Here is an 18895-nt window from a genome sequence, read left to right as displayed (position 1 = left end):
AGCATTGGGACTGACCAAAATATTGAGTGGGAGGAAAGGAGAAGTGGGCACAGATGGGATGCAGAGCAGGGCTGTGATGTTGCTGCTATTTCAGGTGTTGGTATCATTCTTCCCATCTGTTCAATCTTTGCTTGTGATCAAGAAGAATAGCTCTGGCTTGTGAAATGAATGGAAATGATGGGTATTTAGCTGCAGGAGCCTCCTCTAACATCCGACTGGAGGGGTGCTTAAGCTGCTTTTAGTGATATGGCCTTAGTAAGTGGGGTAGGAAAATAGTGCTGGAGACACCACCCCTCCGTGTGCAAGCAGGAGGACTAAGGTGAGTGGCAAGGTGGAATCGGCAGTGTTAATCATTTACCCTGAGTGCGATGGAGGCTATTATAGACACTTTGTGTGTGTATGGGGATCTGTAAGCATAAATGTTAAATGGGGAAGCCGCTGCTCAAAGGGCACCATAAAGTGACCTTTTGGGGAGGTAGTTTATTCAGATCCACCCTTGTTTGCTTTGTGGAAGCACATTCCAGTGCTGTGGTGCCCTGTTGCTGGCAGGGCCATCACCATGAGACAGCATGGATGGGGACTGCAGGGTGATTGTCTGACCTTGGCATCTTTCCTCCCTGATTAATAATGGCTCAGCACCAAACAGGAGCAGAGGTCTTCTGTGGGAGGTGATGGTTAGTGGTGAGGATTCAGGAATAATGGTGGTGTTTGAGCCTTACTCCATGGGAATTCTCTTGGAAGAGTGCAAGCTTTTCTGTTGTCCTACAGCATTTAAAACTTCTTATGTTGTTGTGGATAAATAAGTATATATTCTGTCTGTATTTTATACAGACATAATCACAATACAAGGTTTGGAACTGACTTGGCACTCAGATGCAGCTGAACCCATTGCCATCACTTTCCTTCAAGAGGAACAAGTGATAAATATACTGTCGCTCTTCCATAACTAAGTTCATCCTAATCAACAGCAACCCAAATCTTACTGTCTTCAGCATGGGTGCATCAGAGCTTCAGGTCATGCCCCTAAATAGGCAAATGCCCAGGAGCAAATCCTTCCTGCATTCTGTGGTTCCAGAAGGATCCTGTTCCACATGAGTCTGTAGAAAGCCCATGATAAAAGCAGAGTAAAAGAAGGTTTTTCCTCGTTGTGTTTCTCTGTTGGCACATCACAGAGCTTGCTCCTGAATCCAGCCTTGCACCCACAGCAGATCTCTGAGTGTGCATGAGGCTTCTGTGTCAGCTTGGCCCTGTCTTCTGTGTTTGAGGTTGATGTACCTGCAGTGACTGTGGCTCCTGAGAAAGTCCCAAAGCATGAAAAAACCACACAGCTTCTCTTCAAGGAGGCTGAGGACCCAGCAAAGCTGCTTCAGAAGTATCTCCTTGCTGGAAAGCTGGTCTCATCAGTATTCCCAAGGCAGGCTTCTCCACATGCCCAGGGGTGATTGGCAGTGGCTTGAGCTTTCCTTTTAAATGATGCAGCTTTGCCTCATATTAAAACATGATTAGAAAGGATTTAGCAATTTAAAATATTAATAATGGATAAATCATTTCTGAGCAGCAATTTTTTAATGACAGTGCTCCTTCTCGGACAGGCTCTGCTCTGAGGTTGACTTTGACATTGCTGCTTGCCCTTGTCTTTAGACAAAGATACAGAATCGGTCCTTGGTTTGCTTCCTTTCCTTGGTGCCCTGGGCACCCCTATTTCAGAGCTGTTGTTACCTTTGCAGAGTTAAGGGCAATAAACCTAGAGAGAGAAGAGCCTCATCTGCTCCATCACCCTGAAGTTGTGTGGTTGGATGGGCGTGAGCAGCACCCTGGGGTGCTGGTGGGGAAGGAGCACTTGGCCTGCCTTTGTCTCCTACCCCTGGAAAATCGTACCTGTGTCTAAAAGTTGCAGATGGGAATAGGAAAAGCTCTGCCTCGCACAATTTTGGGGGGTTGACAGCCAGGGCAGACTGAAGACACCACTAGCTGGTTTGAGATGTTGGCATTTTTTGTCCCTGGGAGCTCCAGCTTTCAGAAGGTCCCTGTCCTTGCAGAGTGGATTCTCTTAAACTTTTTGAAGCCTACAGTTGCTCTAAAGTGAAGGTACCTCTTGACTTTTCTTTTTCTGGCTTGCTTTTCCTTTCTGGCTTGGTTTGTGCATCACCACTCCTTTTAGTTACAGCAGTGTCAGTGGGGCTTGTAACATAACCACAAAATCAGTTACATCTGGAGCCTGCTGAGCAAGGTCACTGGGGATGGAGTTCCTTTTGTTTTTTGAAGGCAGCCTGGATAAATGGTACCCAAGCCCTCTTGCATTTTCAGGAGGCAAAAGCCAAAAATAAAACCACAACAGCATCCGTGTTTACCAGATAAAATAGATGTCTTCTGCTCTTGTAATTAAATTCATTTTTTGTTGTTGGTTTTTTTTTTTTCAAATAAAAGCAGGCTAGAGATCAGTCTGTAATTAGTAGGAAATTGGTTTGGATAGAATAGGAAACTACTTATCTTTTCATCACAAACCAAATCTAAACAGAACCAGAATGTGATTTGAGGTTTATAAGCCTTTTTTAACTCAGTATTTGAGTGCTTCTAAATTTCCCATTGAGATCCAAAATTAAGAGTAAAAAAAAAAAAACAAACCAGAAAAAGCCCACAGAAATCTCTGTGATATCTCAGTCCTACTCAGGACCAGGAAATTTGGGGATTTCCTCAGGAGGTTTTTTGGGAGACCAATGTGGTTTTTATCACTGATGCCTTTTTTTGAGGTGAACAATTGGGCTGCAGAAAACACTGCAAATGTTTAGGTTATTTTCCTAGACTGAGTCAGGTTGCCCAAATGTGTTAATTCATTGTGTGCTGCGTTCCTGCTGATCACCAGCTTGGGTTTAGGCTTCAGTTAGCTCAGAGTATATCCTCGGAGTGCAGGCTTATCTCATGAGCTTCCTGAGTCTGCAGAATTGAATGAAAGTCTCACCGTGAAAAGTGGTTTGTTTTGCTTTTAGTTTGTTTTGTAAGAAAGCTGAACATTTCCCTTCCCAGCCAAGTCTGCATTGACCACAGAGGAGCCCATGAGTTTCACTGCTTCAGATCCTCAGGCTCTCTGGGCTCTAGAAGTGCTAAATTCCTTCTTTTTTTAAAAAAAGAAATAAAAATAAATCTAGATTTGTATTCTTAGTCCTCCACTGAAATTGAGTATTAATTCAGTTCTGATTTGGAAAGAGACTGTGAATATGTTGTCCTGTTGTCAGTTGATTTCCTTCCCTTCCCTGGAGAGATTTTTTGGTAAAACATTGGAAAAATGCTTAATCTCCATCGGCCTTTCAAGCTTGGTTCCCCACACTGAAGTGATGAAAGCACTTGCTGGTGTCACCTTCATGTAAAAGTTCATTTGTTGCATCCACACTGTCAGTAAAGTTTGGATTGTGTTTGAGAAATAGTTACTGCTAGGGGCAGCAAGTGGGTATGGGATAGTCCTGCTGATGGACCCAACCCTGCAAACCCATCCTGGAGCAGAGCTGAGCTACTGTAGAGCAGCCTTGGACATCCCTGCCAGCACCAGGCAGTTGTCCTTAGGGCTTGAGTGTGGTTTCTGCTGGACTTCTGTGCCCCTGAAGCATTGGGGCATCATTCACTGCCTAAAGGTCAGTAGAATATTGATACCACCAAGATGATGCCCAACCCAAAACCTCATCTATCTATCTAAAAACCCTGTAAAGGCAGATAGGTGGTAAATTATTCTGTTGTAGGTGGACTTCTAACCCTCAGTTGTCTTCCTAAAAATTATAATTTCAGGCTGAAGGGCAAGAAGGTTCCTTCATTTCAGAACAAAAACTGATTTTTTTTTTGTGGGGGGGGAAACTAGACTAAATTTGGAAAAAGCTTAATAACAAAGTTGCCTTAATTTAACAACAGCTTTTATTAGATTGCACTTGTCTGATGAGATTAATGGACGTTTTCCTTTGAAACTCTGGGAGTCTTTCCTAGACACTGGGAATAAGTAGGCTCCTTCAAATGTTCTGCTTCCTACAGGATTTACTGGTGAAAGATTTAATACAATTGAGCACAAACATTTTAACCTTTCCATCTAAAATGCTGAATTCAACCGTTTCCTGAATGTGTATAATTTAAAGGTTTGTGTTTTCCTGTGTCATGCTCTCTGAAGCATTTTATGTCGCCTTGCTCCTATTGACTCTTTTAAGAAAACACTGCATAAGTATACAGTCACTTTCAGATAACTCAGATGTTTACTTTATGAATGAAGGAGGAAATTGAATACTCAAATAAAGTTATGCATCTAGGTGCCAGAAGCTAACTGCCCTCTTAAATTTGCTTGTCTTCTTGAAAGAGCCTTTAAATACAATTTATGACATAAAAAGCCTTTCCGTAGTGCTGAGTAGGATCTCCACAGTCTGTTATAAATGGATGCTCTCAACAGCCACGTGTGGCTCTCGGTGAAGTCTGGGACAGGGACAAATTCTGTGCTTTCAGGAGCTCACGTGCATCCTGTTGATCTGGTGTGAGGTGCAAGCAAAAAGGCTGCTCCCTATGCTGCTGTTTTGATGGAGTTACCTAGTACAGGCAAAGCTACGAGTGGGTATAAAGCAAAAGGAGGGTTTCTAGCATCATCTAGCACTGTCATGCTGGACTTGAAGATTAGGTTTAGATCTTGCAATGGGGAGAAGCGATATGTGGCTGCCTGGGTGGCAGTGCTGTTTGCTGTCCTGTTTGGAAAAATCTTAAATCTGTTTTAGGTTTAGAGGTATAAGTTGGTCAGTCCCTAGTTATGCAGTGTGTTAGCACCTGAGGTAATTGTTTTTTTCTTTAAAATAGTTGGCAAGCATGATTGAATTTGCCTTGAATTAAAAACTAAAGTAATTCCCCAGCAAATTAACCTTGCAGACTCCACAGCGTGTTTCTCCTCCCCTTTCTTTCAACAGGGTTTCTCCTAGGATCTAATTCCACTGCACTAATGAATTGCTACAGTAATGGGAATGCGGTTGACATGTGGAATGTCCTTCCTTGAGCCAGAGAGATTATAGGATGATAGATCTGAAAAGGCACATGTGGCTGGTTTGGCTCTGGCAGCTGTGGCACAACTTTGTGGGAGGCTTGGTGTGTGCCGGAGGGTCAGAAAGACTTGGCTGCAGCCCTCCCTGCAGAGCACGTGGCTTTAATGCTCCAAAGCTCATCAGTTGGCACAGGGCCTCTCAGGTTCACATCCAAGTACAATGCTTTGACATATATCATTTTAGTTACAAAAAGAGGGAAGGTCTCGGAGTTCCTTTGGGTCATACTGGCTGGGATTTGGTTGTGAGATGAGGGAACTAGGTTTACTCTCATGGGTGCCAGTTGGATGTGTAAGCTTGGTGGCCTCCATACTCCTCAGCAAAGCCACACTGTGTTCAAAGGAAAGAGAGACTGTGAAAAGCTGCTTGTGTTTTCTGTCTCTGTCCAACATCCCTGTTCAGAAGCATGGCCATATGCCAAGCTCTGCTTCATGCAATAATCCCTGAGTCAAAGACTGCTGTCACCTGCACCCTGGACTTGGGCAGGGGCTACAGGTATTACCCTGAAAGGACTATTCGGGTGGCAAAAGGATTCTGCCAGTGCAAATCCACTCTGGTTTGCTCCGTTCAGTGGGTTCTTATGCTTTCTTTTTACTCTTAGAATGCTTGGGTTTTTGCCTTGAAGATTCAGCTCCTGGGTTCATGCCATTACATCTCAACTTGTGTTTTAAAAAGCAGTCTGTTCCTCCAAGGGTGAGGAAGGCAGTTGGTTTGTGAGAGTCCAGTGACTTGAGATGGAGCTTCAGATGACTGCACCACTGATATAGGATGTTATGTTTGCAGGGGTCAAACCAGCTGTGTCTCTGCTGTCTTGGAGCTCAGGGATGTGCCTGTTGGGGACAAAGTTGCCTGGTTCCACGTCATTTGCATGCAAAAAGGGGAGCAGTGGGGCTGGCCTGTCCACTGCTGCCCTGTGCTGTGGGAGAAGTGGATATCAGCAGAATAAAGTGCAGATAATAGCACTCCCACACTCCTGTAATTACTGCATTAAAAAGGTGAAACTGAAACTAAACCTGAAAAAATGGAATAATTGAGCAAGTGTAAGACAAAGAGTAGGAACCCAAATGAGCTTGTGGCTTCCGGGGCAGAGGAGAGGGCTGGATCTGGAGGGCAAATTGATGGGAAGAGGTGTTAATTTTCATTCAGATTTGCCTTCAGCCCTGTTGCACCTTCCCAGCACAGAGATTTCCCATGGTCCTTCCTGCTGTTATCTTGGGAAATTTTTAGGATGTGAAGGAAGCAGAGATGTGGTTATTCCTGATAGATGGTTCCTCCTACAGAGCACTTTGCAGAAAGGCGGTGATTGAAGAGGAAGGGTCTTAGACCTTCTGTTCCTCTCCCAAAGTCAAAAAACCTCTGCTGGAGAGAGTTATACAGCAGGCAAAGGCAGAGCTGTGAGCCAGCCAGAGGTCACTCGCAAGGTCCAATCTATCCCCCAGTACAGGCTGCACCACCAGCAGGGTCCCTATCGCACGCTAATATTGGATTATGATCGTGGGACTCCGCAATGTTGCACTGATAAGGGTGAGGTTTTTCCCCCGTACGAGTCTGTTTCATTTTAACACGTAGGTATGTCAAGTGAAGGGAATGTTTTCCCTTCTGCATCAGACTCCAACTTCACCCAGGTCGGTCACAGTGGCGTGTCTGTAAATGTCAGGGCTGGCAAGGAGTGTGGTTATGGGGTACAGGGTTCTTCAGAGGCTGTGGGGAAGAGGAGGTGCTGGGTGGGCAGTCCCTGATAGGAATAGGGTGCTGCGGGCCAAGAAGTGGTGAAGGAAAAGCTGGTGTTTGAGTTGTGCTGGGAGAGCTGCCTGCCTCTGCATCTCAGAGGTTACTGCAAGGTTGCAAGGACAGTTAAATCATGAGGAGTTACCAGTTTTTCTAGGTAGCGTTTCTAGAGGAGGCTAGAAGAACACTTTCACTCCTGCTCATGGTGAAAGGACCTGAGCAAGTAAGAGTTTGGCACAGTCTGTGAGGGTATCTCACATCTCCATTCACACTGGCTATCAGTGACCAACAAGAGGTTCTTCAAAGACGCAGGTGGACCAAGAGGTCATGCTGGAAACTTATTTCTGAATGAATGAGAAAGCCCTCTTGCAATCCTAGATAAAAATCCCTACCAGAAACTGATGTTGCTGAGATAGAAATATCCTGAGGACTGAAAAACTTCATGCTGTTTCCATTTGAACGTGGTCTACTTGCAAAGTGTGCTCCGCAAAACAAGTCATCTTTGAGGAAGGAGAGGTGGGAGTCATTTGAAGGAGAAAACTAGTGGCAAAAAACAAATATGCATTAAGTGCATTGTCTGGCACTGGTTCCCATGCAGGCGGAGCGATCGCCTTCTTGCTCCTTCCAAACCCAAAGGTCCCTGGGGGAGCAGATAAAGTGGTACTTGAGGAAATGCCCTGGCTTCCCTTGGGCTGAGCTCTAGTTTATGAATTAAAATGCAGAAATGCATCATGGCTTGTGTTCCCTGGCCACTTCCTACTGAAAAACCCCTTCAAAACCTCTCCCAGATCCACATACGTCCCAGTCAGAACTGTACACCAAAATGTCAAACTGGACAATAGCAACTAAAAATAAGCAGAGACAGGAATTTGCCAATAATATTTTTAAACTTGGAGGATGGCAGAGCTGTATATAGCCAATACAGAAAAATGGGGTTTGTTGCTTCAATGAGAAAAAAAGTAGTGTGGCTGTTCAGCTGGTTAACTGGTTTGATGGAGGTTTCACTTCAATACCAATAACTCTTTGAGTTCTGTCCCTTGCTGCACTGCCCCAGGGCTGTACACAGTGCGTGGGCTTCCTGGGCAAGTATGGATCATGGTGTAAAGGTGCTGGGGGGATTTTACCTCCTTCTGTTTGCTATTTAGTAGGGTAGAGGGGTGGAGGATAGGGATTGCACAGCAGCTGCTACCTGGCTCTCTGGGCTGTGGAGTGATGGTTAAAGGTGGCTCCTAACTTCACCTTTTGCTCCCCAGTTTGTGCTGGAGAGCTGCCATCCAGCCTGCTCCTTGGAGGGACGAGGAGCCACGAGCAAGTCAAGGCTGCTGCTCCCTCTGCTGACTCTGGTTGAGAGCAAGAGGCTCAGCCTGGAGAGGAGCAGCAGCATGGGTTGAGCTCCTGGGTTCGAATCCAGGCAGGGACCTGTTAGTCCCAGCTGGTACATGAGCCTGACCCCTCACCATGAGCATCTCCAAGGGTGGAACCCACCCTACCAGAAAAGCTGCTTTGATAAAAGTTCAGAAAAGCAGTTTTGCCTTACTCCAGAAATAGATGAATAAGCATGAAATGGGGGTGAGCAACAGTTTCTTGTTTTTTTCTAATGTGGCAAAGCGTGTGACTTTAACCCAAGAATATCTTGATAAAGCATTCTGTTAGGATCCAGCCTTGAATTAAAAACTTTGCCGTTGAATGGAATGGGAACGTGTTCAAGTCTGTAATCTGCGACTACAGCTCTTTGCTTTTTCTTCCTGCAGATACCTTTAATCCTTTAGCAACCATGTGTATTTTTGAAAGAGGTTTTCTGTATGTCCCAGGGGTATAAAATCACAATGGGAAAGAAGTGCTGCTTATAAACTTTGTGCAACTGCAATCTGCCTCCAGCTCTGTTGGTAACACCCTGTGGATATTTGCTCCACAGAGATTAGAGAAACAAAGCAAGAAGAGAGCAGCGTTCCATTATGGTAAAGCATATAATATTGTGATTATTACTCATACCCCTCTGTCTAATTAATCATTTTGTGTGCTATTTGAAGACAAACAGGGCCTTTGGTTCATTATCGCTTATGCATACACAGAACTGGAGTCACTTCAGTGCTGTCAGACTTGGTTAATCCCTGCCTGGGTTTTGTACATGTCTGGGTATCTGAATCATGTACATGGCAAATGATCTACTAATATGTTTGCTCCACCAGTTTGTTCATATGGAGCCAAATATATGAAAGCATTCAAACTCCGGAAAGTGCAGATATGGTCCTAATGGATTTGACAAAGGCAACTCATGTTAAAGGTTGTGGAAAAAAAGGGTTGATGATGAAATGCTTTTTTTTTTTCTTTTAAAGTATTTTGTTTTTTTTTTATTTTTTATGTTCAGTGTTTTGGACCAAGAGTCAGTAAAAGGAATGGTGAAAGCTCTGAAATATGAAAACAGAACTAGGGGGCAAAAATGTCAATTTAATCTAAAGCAGGGAAAAGAGCGAGTGTGGTATATCAGTGTTTTGTGGTACCCAAGAACAGGAGCCAGACCATGAGCTGTAGCTCAGCCGGTTACCAGAGTAACTGTGATGCTGCAGTGGTGGAATAAGTAAGTGGTTACCTGGTTATCTGGGTAGCTACAAAAGGCAGTTATCCTGCTTGCCTGCCCCATCAGGGCAGCTGCCCCCATCCTGCCTGGCTGCATAGCATCCTTTCCTCTGTTGTCATTCTGAAAATCTGGGCCATGGCTTTTAAGATTTAAAGCAGCTCTGCATCCTTTTGTTCTCTGCTCATCTGTACAAGAACAGAATCTGTTTTCAGGCTCCACACTTGGAAAGCTTCACATTAAGACTGTAACATTTTGATTACAAGTGATATAAAATGCAGTTTGCTTTATTTCCTAATTAATGACAGTACATAAGGCAACAGTAAACTCAATTGCTTCCAACAGCTTTTTATATTCTCTCAGAGGCTTTTTCAGAAATATGACTCGTGTACCCAGCAAAATCTTTCCTTGACCAGATGTAGGAGGAAAACATTTTTATTGGCTCCATGATAATATCACTAAAGAGGAAACAAGCTATAAAAATAATTAAAAAAACCCCAACCACACTGAATTTGAGAGTTGCTAACCTGGAAGACACAAAACCAAATGCCGAGTTAGATAATAAGGCCTTTTACTGATAGTGGTGTCCTGTATAAATAATGCAGACACTGAATAAGTCCCTCTGCAAGGAGACTCATTACAAACATGTACGTTGGCCTAGAGCAATTACTTTGATTGTTCCCTGGTTGCTTCTCACAATAAACATCCTCAGACCCACCATGGTTGCAGCTATTTTGCTCCCTGCCCATCCTTGCAGATACATGGTTGCTCAAAATCGAGGAGTTGTACTTCCCATTCAGGATTTTAGGCTTGCTGCTTTATAGACCACCTTTCAGGGGAAGTGCTAGCCTTGGTCAGTAGATGAAACAAGCCTGGTCAGATGAAGAAAAATCTGCAAAGGGCTGAGATGCTCCTTCATTGTAAGGAAGTCCAGGTAGACCTTGCCTCCTTACACATCAAACCTGTTCATAAATGAATGTCTAATTCATGAGGTTTTGCTTGAAATTGAAGATCGTGGATTTCTTTAGACATTGGTGCTCCAAGAGCTCAGTGGTAGGTTTTTAGAGATGGAAGATGCCTGTGTCTTTCTGGAGTATGGGCACAAAGGTAGGATTCCTGTCTTGGAGCACCAGATTGGACAGCCACATGGGACAGTCTGTGGGATAACTTGGGTGCTGGGAGCTTGGCACTAAGGCAGAAAGCACCCAATAAGCATGAAATTATACCTCGTGCCACCTAGACCCAACAGGAGGGGGTAAATATGGAGCCAAGGGACATCTAAGAGTTTAGATGGAAGACCCACTAGTGGGTGGCTCAGATCCACCAGCTGTTGTTTATTGTTTAGCATCATCATAGCTTGAGTGGTAAAGAGCTAATAAATCTGCACTGTTTTGAGAGGTTGCAGCAGTGACAGTTGTTAGCTGCTGGATCACTTCTGACAGCCTCTTCAACTGGCCTAGTGCCCAAAGAGAAAAGCTGCCATCAACTGATCAGAAATACCAATGGTCTCCTCTTCAAGTGATCTAACTGGAAAATAAGGGCTACATTCTGTTATGTGAGGAACAGGACAGGCTGTGTGCCTCATTTAAATAAGAGCAGGATAAAAATCAAATGCTGGTAATGCAACCAACTTTAATAAAGAAAAATGGAAGTATTTTCAACTGATGTCCTTCTTTGTATAGAAGTAGAGTCCAAACATCCACATGCCAAACCACATTTCTCCTGTGGGAGCTGAAAGCTCAGAAGTCGAGAGGTGGCTGGCTGAAAGGCAGGAATGAAAGCTGAGTTTTCTAAGGTAAATTTTCTTTTTTTTCCCCTGATTTTAAATATTTTGACTGGGGAAGCTTCCAGCACAGGAAGGACATAGATCTACTAGAGCAAATCCAGAAGAGGCCACAAATATGATCTAAGGGCTGGAGAACCTCCCATAAAGGACAGGCTGACAGAGCTGGGGTTGTTCAGCCTGGAGAAGTTAAGGCTCTGGGGACAACTTAAAACAGTTTTCCAGTACTGAAAGGGGCTTCTGGAAAGCTGGGGAGGGGCTCTTGATCAGGCAGTGCAGGGACAGGACAAGGGGGGACGGTTTTAAGGTGAAAAAGGGGAGAATGAGATATTAGAATCATAGAATCACCAGGTTGGAAGAGACCCACCGGATCATTGAGTCCAACCATTCCTATCAAACACTAAACCATGTCCCTTAGCACCTCGTCCAGGAGCATGGGGAAAGATGGGCAGTGAAAGTCAAGACTGAGCAAGACATCGAACATTTGTATATTATTGTCTCTAAGTGGTAATAACCCCCATTTCCCTCCTCTTGGTGTTACAAGTTCCCTCTTTTCTATGCAAGTTTTACGTAGGGATTGGACAAAGCCAATCGAAAGCCTTTCTCTAGCAGAGGCAGGATGGTTGCTAGGTGTCCAGCTTTTGAAGACCACTCTTAATTTGTTGTGACCATCCTACTGTAGCAGTAGAAAGAAGGATAAGAAGAAAGAATGGAAAAGCATAAAAATATATGGAGAAATTCGAAGGGAAAGCAAGGAGCCATCTAACACTTCTTGAGATCCCCTTCCTTTGTGAGGGCACAATCAGCAAATGAATTGGGACACATCTTTGCTCAAAAGAGTTAATCTTTATTAACAGCCCCAGAATGCCCTTCAGCTGGTGTACAACCTGGTTCAAAGGTTTTCAAGAAAAACAACATACCATAAACCAAAGGGCAACACTAATTGGGAGCAGTGTAATTTCTCTGAAGGCAGCACTACCTTTCTGTGGGTTAATAACCGGAAATTAAATTTAATGTCTGCTAGCATAACCCATCATAAAGTACCAGGTGAATAAGGGGCACAGGCAGCAAGGGCAAGGGTTTGGAGTGCATGCAGTCACTGTCTGACAGCAACCCCTATTCCTTAGTCAGTATTCCCAAAGGATTTGCCTTCAGCCTTGATCCTGATTGAAGGAAATGATTTGCAAAGTGTGGCTTTTGGTGGTGGAATAAGGAGGGATATAAATTCAGCTGTTCCCCAAAGCAGCATTCTGTTTGTATCCCAGTATGCAGAGCCAGGGCAGCAGCAAAGGGTTGTTGTGACTTGTCCCTCCAGTGTGATGTTCCCCTAGACCGCTGCTCACGTGTCACTGGTTCTTCAGATGACCATGCCTTCTGCACAGGATGCGCCATGACCATCTTAATACTGAAATTCTATTACTTTTTTAAATGTTATGAAATGGAGAGTGGGTACAAATGCATGCTGGGATTGAGTTTGCTGGTGATGGCATTGCCTGAAATGGAAAGTCAGATATTTGGACGGCAGGGTGTGTATCTCTTATAAGGAAATAGCTTAATCTGGAAAAGGAGGCAGAAACCCAAGGTCAGATCCTCTCTCCTCTGCCCTCATTTCCTCTTCTGGCTGCCCAGACACTGCAGAGGACTTAAGAGGCTGATATCTCTGAGACCAGTCTCCAGGATGCCTCTCATCAGGGACTCCCACAGTGTGAACTCCCACCTCAATCCAGGTTACTGGCAGTGAGGAGTGGGCACTGGGTAGGGATGCTGGAGCATCTCTAATTCAGTGACATCTTGTAGTCAGTGCAGTCCTGGGGTGGTGGATCCTGACCCTGCTCAATATGATGGAGTCATCTGCTAGTCAAACTAGGCTGGTCACATTTAGTTGGAGACACCACTGTGGACCATTTGCTCTCCTGGGAGTTAAGCTGTGAAGAAACAGATGTGGCTGCAGGCATTTATTCTGTCTGTGGTGGCACTCCTGCCACCTGGAAAGCCCACACTGCTGCTGCTTAATGCACTAGAGAAATGTTAACTGTTATTTGCTCTATTTCCAGCTCTTGGTGGTTAAGCTGAAGGGTGGGAAATCCTGAAAGCCAACATGCATTGCTTGAGCAGGAGAGATTTCCATCTACTGCATGATCTGCAGAAAAGATGGTGACAACCAAGTGATCTCAAGGAGGAATGGCTCTTTGCAGCTGTAAACTATGAGCTTTGCTTGTAGCAAGCTACTGCTGCTCATGTCAATTTTATTTTTGCCCGTTGCTCTGTTCATGAGACTTTTTGTCTGTAGGACTCTCTCCCAATGAACCCATCCATCACCAGTGCTGACAGAGGTTCCTGCTGCCCGAAACGGCCAGGAAGACTCAGTGGAGCCAGAACCTCAGGGGTCAAGTCCAGGTTGTCATGTCTGAGCGAAAGCTGCTCAGGATACACACAGCCCAACATCATGTTTGGAAGGCAGTGGAGGACTGAGAAGGAAGGATAGGATGTAATCTTTCATCCTGTGAGCAAGCATGTGGGACAGGAATATTTCTTTGCTGCTGCTGAGGGTCTGGCCCCAAGTGGGTGGAGGAAGGGAGTCCCCAGCCCAGGCAGAGAGCAGCTGCCATCTCCACAGCCCTGACACTGCTCTCCTGAGAATCTGTTTGCTATGTTTGTATGAAAAAAAGGTGAGGAAAATGTCTGTGACATCCTGCTAAACTCTGTGGCGATCTTTATGTGAGCAAAGAAAGAGAAGATCTAAAGCCATAAATGCCCCATGGTCAGGGTCCAGAGTGGCTATGTAAGCTGAGGAGGGAGACTGTAGGCATGGCAATGAACTGATGTACCCCAGGGTGGCCTTCCAGCTCGCCTGAAAGAGCAGGTGATGGATGCACTGCGCTTCCTTCCTCTCCAGGACACCACCACCTTTTTCTTTGCTCTCACCAGCAACTCCAGCAGCATCAGTGTTGTGACTAAATAATATATGCAACTTGTCTTACCCAGAGCTATTTCCCGTAAGTCCCTACACAACATCCTCCCAGTGTCAATGCTCCACTGGTCCCTTATTATCCACCTGTCAGTCTCACCCACAAACCCTCATGGGATTGGAACGTTGCTCTGGGGTTGAGCCCCCAGCATGTGTGTGCTCCCAGGGCTACCCCAGCTAACAGGGATTGTGCTGTGCCACAGCCCAGCTCAGCACTCCCACTTTATACCTGGCAAACCCTACAAATGACCCTTATTTGCTTGGTGGCCCCAGGGATGGGCACCCAAGAGCTTCCCTTGAGCAGTGATAATGGGTACCCTGGTCATAACCCGATGCCAAATTGCTCTTTATTTGGTCCTGCCTTCCTGGAAGGATGATTTACCCCCTCTCCAGCAGCCGCAGGGCTGCCTCCTGCCCTGGGAGCAGCCCCAGCCAGTGTGAAAGAAGAGCAAGAACCCAGTCACACTCATGTTGTTTCAACACATTCAGTTAATTAGTTTATCAAGAAATGCGTTTGGCCTCGTCTGATACTTGGGAAATGCTGTCTGTCATTTGCAGGCATCCTGCGGGGCCCTGGGGAGCTGACAGACCCTGGCTCCTTCCTATCTCTCCTTAACTCCATTTGCTGGGCCTATTTCCCATTTTTTTTTTTTTCCATGTAACACTCCCTCACTGTTTGTGGAGTAAAGTAATAGATAATGAAATTATGCCTAAAAGGTAACCATGATGGGTAAAGGAACAGTGCGAGACAGGTCTGGGAAGAGAATCTGGGAAGATGTTAAATTGATGAAAGTGTAGGAATTTGAAATAATATTATGTTCCTCCAGCTAAATCATCTCCTGATTGGAGCCACTTCAGAGAAGCGACAATGAGCAAAAAACTACTAATTATGCATAAAATATTCATTCTACACTTCCTTACACAGAGCAGAGGATTCTCCATCAATGCTCTGGGTCCTAGATGAGGGGGTGCACTACTGACATCCACTCCCAGCTATAGCATATCCATCAGCCACTCCCCAAAGCTTTTCCTTTGCTCTTATCTCCCTGTAAGAAAGTTTATTTCAGTGAGGGCAGGCCAGATCCCAGGTAGTCATCCTTTAAGCATGAGCAGGATGTCCCCCAGCCCTGGCTGGAGGGGCTGGGCTTTAGGATGGAGGTTACTTGGCTGCTCTGGGTGCTGGAGAGAGGAGGTGAAGGCACTGCTGGTCCTAGGTGGGCTCAGGGAAGCAACAGCCACTGTTAATGCAGCTTTTATCCCTGTGTGAGTACTTGCTCCTCTCCTGATGTGCGGCAAATGAGGTTCAAAGTCCAAGCAAGCCTAAGGCAAGTGGAAGCCAGGAACCTGCTTCTGCCTGGGGCTCTTGTGGACACCATCTGTGTTAAATTGTATGTTGTCTCAGGGATGTGGCTTCAGGATCTGAAGTAATCTTGGCTTCTGCCAGTGGTGTTTCATTTATCAGCAGAGAGCCTTGAAATTCTCACTCTCCCCAGTGGGGCTTGGGTCCGAGACCTCTGTGTGTTCCTCTTCACAAATTGCTAATGAGCATTTGCCACTTACAGGGTTTCTGTGCTCCAGTTTGGCAGCACGTGGCCCAGGGGAGCCCACTTACTCAGCTTTACCTGCAGCTGTTTATCTGCGTATGGGATTACTGGGGCAATGCAGGCAGTCCTGGCAGCTTTATTAGCTAAACCCTGGCTTTGCTGTGATAACAGCTGAGAATTTTCAAGGAATTATTTCTATTCTAACCCTTCTGATGGTTCCTGATAACAGTCTTGGATATATCGTTTTGTTTCCTCTTCTGCCATAATCATCTTCCGTTAAATTAAGTTCATAAGGGAAGGAGGGGGGAGTAAAACACAATCACAAGGGGTCTCCTCTCAAAGCCATGTTAACAGACAGTAAGGAAGCCAATGCTTGTGGGTATTAACCTACTATCTCTGGTCTTCTGGTCTCCAACAGCCAGTTGATTATTGGTTGGCAGAGTCCCGTGCTGTCCTAGCTGAGGTTTCAGGAGCTTAATGTCTCATTCAACTCCATTCATGCCTCAGCCCTGTGAACTGGAGTTGGACTTGTGATGCTTACGCAGTAGCCAGCTTGTTAGGTGGTGTTGGTACCACAACAACTTCGTGCTTTGGGCAAGGCTGGGGCAAATGGGGCCTGAAGAGGGTGACTCAAAAACCAGGGGAGTTTTGTAGGCTTAGTGTAGATGTATGTTCTGAAGTGAAAGCCCAAAGATGAGATTTAACTTAAGCAAGATGCAGCAGGGGAAAAAGTGACGCTGTGGCTTTTTCCTCCTGATAATCGTCCCTCTCTGTTAAGATAAAGAAAATTAGCACAGGTGGGGGAAGAAAAAAATTTATTCTGTTCAGTGCCTGGAAAAGGAACACAGGAGGTGTTTTCAGACTATTCCTCTCTTCCTAAACAATATTTTCCCTGTAGAAGTCAAAGTTTGCCTGTGTAGGTATGCCGTACTATGGCATCAGAGACCCATTAGCCACCAAGGAACCAGTAACATTTTGCTCTCTGTACAGGCAGAGAGGCAGGAGAGCTCTGCATAGAGCTATGCCTTCAATGTGAATGTTCAAAACCCCTGTCATTTACTTCTATGATCCTGAAGGAGTTTTCCTTGTATTTACACAGTTACTTGGAGCTCAGGTGTACAGCTGAATCACATCATCTAAACATGCCACTGCTGTATTTGCTGAACAGCATCAAAGGGTTGGGTGTGCTGTAAGCCCAATGTTGATTCTAAATGTCTGCCCATCGCTGGTGGAATGGCAGAAAAACATCTTTAACTGCTGCTGTTAGATTCTTGTTTGCACTGATGGGATCACTGTGTGGTAACTCAATGTGTAATGACAGCTCTGTTGTCTTCAGTGTGTCTGATTCCCCTTGGTCATGTTGAAACTTGTGCATTGTGGCTGTGCTCCCATGCTTGCATTGATGAGCTAGGACTGTGGTCTGTCCTCTCTGCTCTAAATCAGACAGGAGATAGCATAGCTCGTCCGTCTGGAAAGGTATGTCCTTCTCTTCCCTTAAGATTGATGTAATTCCACTCTTCATTGTTGGGATTAGGAGAAGCGTGCTTGCAGGCTTCCATTATCGTAGTGGAGGCAATGTGGGATGGAGTGAGGGCAGGCAGCGTTGAGTGATCTTTGCCAGGTACCCAGCTGGCTTTGCCAAAGCATGCAGGGCTTTCCTCCAAGCCTTTCCACCACAGGAGAAACATGTCTTCTGCTGCCAAGGGTATGGGAATGTCACTTAACTTGGGGAAAACGCGCCAGTGCAGTGTGACAGCCACTTCACCAGTCAGTCCAGCAACGCTCTGCAGAAACAAAAGGTTGTGTGCTTGGTGCCAGAAGGCCTATCTTCACTCACAGTGGAACACATCAGATGTCTGGCAATTCCTGGGAGCCTTTCTTAATAAAAACATAAGGATATGGGAGTTATGAGTTACACAGCAGTGTCCTCTCTAGTTCAAGACGTGTTGGCTAAATATATGTCACATTCCTGTGGGTCTTCTTAGGATAAATGTTGCACAAGCTACGTCCAAAGTCTGCTTTCCTCGCTTATGAAAAGACCCTTCTCGATCCAAAGCTATCTGCGCTGCTTACATCCTGGATTTCTTTTGGGTTGTTGTTTTTTTTTCTTTGTTTGATTGTTTTTAGCAAATGGATAAAGGTGGGCCTGTGTTTCTCAGATGTCGCTTAAAATATAACATCCTTCCTTTGACCTACTTCTATATGCTGCTCTCTCTATCGCAATATCCTTTAAAAAGCATGATAAAATGAGGGAACCTTGTCTCTGCTTTATCAGTGGAAAGCTTGTGTGTTCCTTGTCCAAAATCTCTGCTCTACAGGCTTGTTCCTCAGAGGGAAATGTAGATGCACTGAGGAAACACTAGCTCTGGGTCACAGATCTTTAGAAAAATACGTTAATGGTTGGAGCAAGTTGGTACTCACACTGTACTAAAAAAAAAGATGGAAAGAAACATGAAAGCATCACTAAACTTTCCTACAGATCAAAGACCAACAAATAAGCTCTCTGAGTAGCTGCATGGCACTGAATAGAACTCCTCTTAAAGTAGAGGGACTTGGTTCTCACTAGAAAATCCAATGCATGCTGTCCAGTCTTACTCCCACTGCAGTATTTTCATTGAGTTTAGTGAAATTTAGACTGATCTAAGCACTATTTAAGCACTTGGTGAAATTCAGGATGCAGTCTAACTCCATCCAGGGCTCTGCTGTGCTGTAAGCGATGTTTGCAGAGTAAATGCTGGTGTCCTTGAGAAGGTGACCAGAGCTCTCTGTGCACTCATAAGTCCTGAAGACCTCTGCACACTGTGCCTACTGATTTCTTACTGACTGATCAGACCCCTGTTCTAGAGGGATGGCCTTTAGCTATCTAAGCTCACTTCTCTTCTGGAGTGGTCGGTAATGTCACTTTTGTTTCCAAGGGCTGGGAAAATGCAGTTGTCACAGATGCATCCTAATCTATACTTGAAGGAGTTCCTTCCTTTACTGAAGGTCCGTGCTTGCGTCTCAGTAACAATAGTCTGGTGTCCACCAAACCACGCTGACCTGCTAAACATCCCACATATACAGCACAAGTCACCTGCCAGCACTGATGCTCACTGTAAACATTCATTGCTGAAGAATAAACAATGCTTCTCCTTCAAAAGGGTCCTAAGCTTCGTTAGGTGGCATGTGAGTTAAAAAAAAATGCAAGAACCTGTCCCTAGGGCTGTGAATGTGTACTTAAATAAGCATGTAACTAAGTGAAATAGG

The sequence above is a fragment of the Phaenicophaeus curvirostris genome, chromosome 18, assembly GCF_032191515.1.
Source record: "Phaenicophaeus curvirostris isolate KB17595 chromosome 18, BPBGC_Pcur_1.0, whole genome shotgun sequence".
Lineage (NCBI taxonomy): Eukaryota > Metazoa > Chordata > Aves > Cuculiformes > Cuculidae > Phaenicophaeus > Phaenicophaeus curvirostris.
This window is presented reverse-complemented; position numbering follows the sequence as displayed.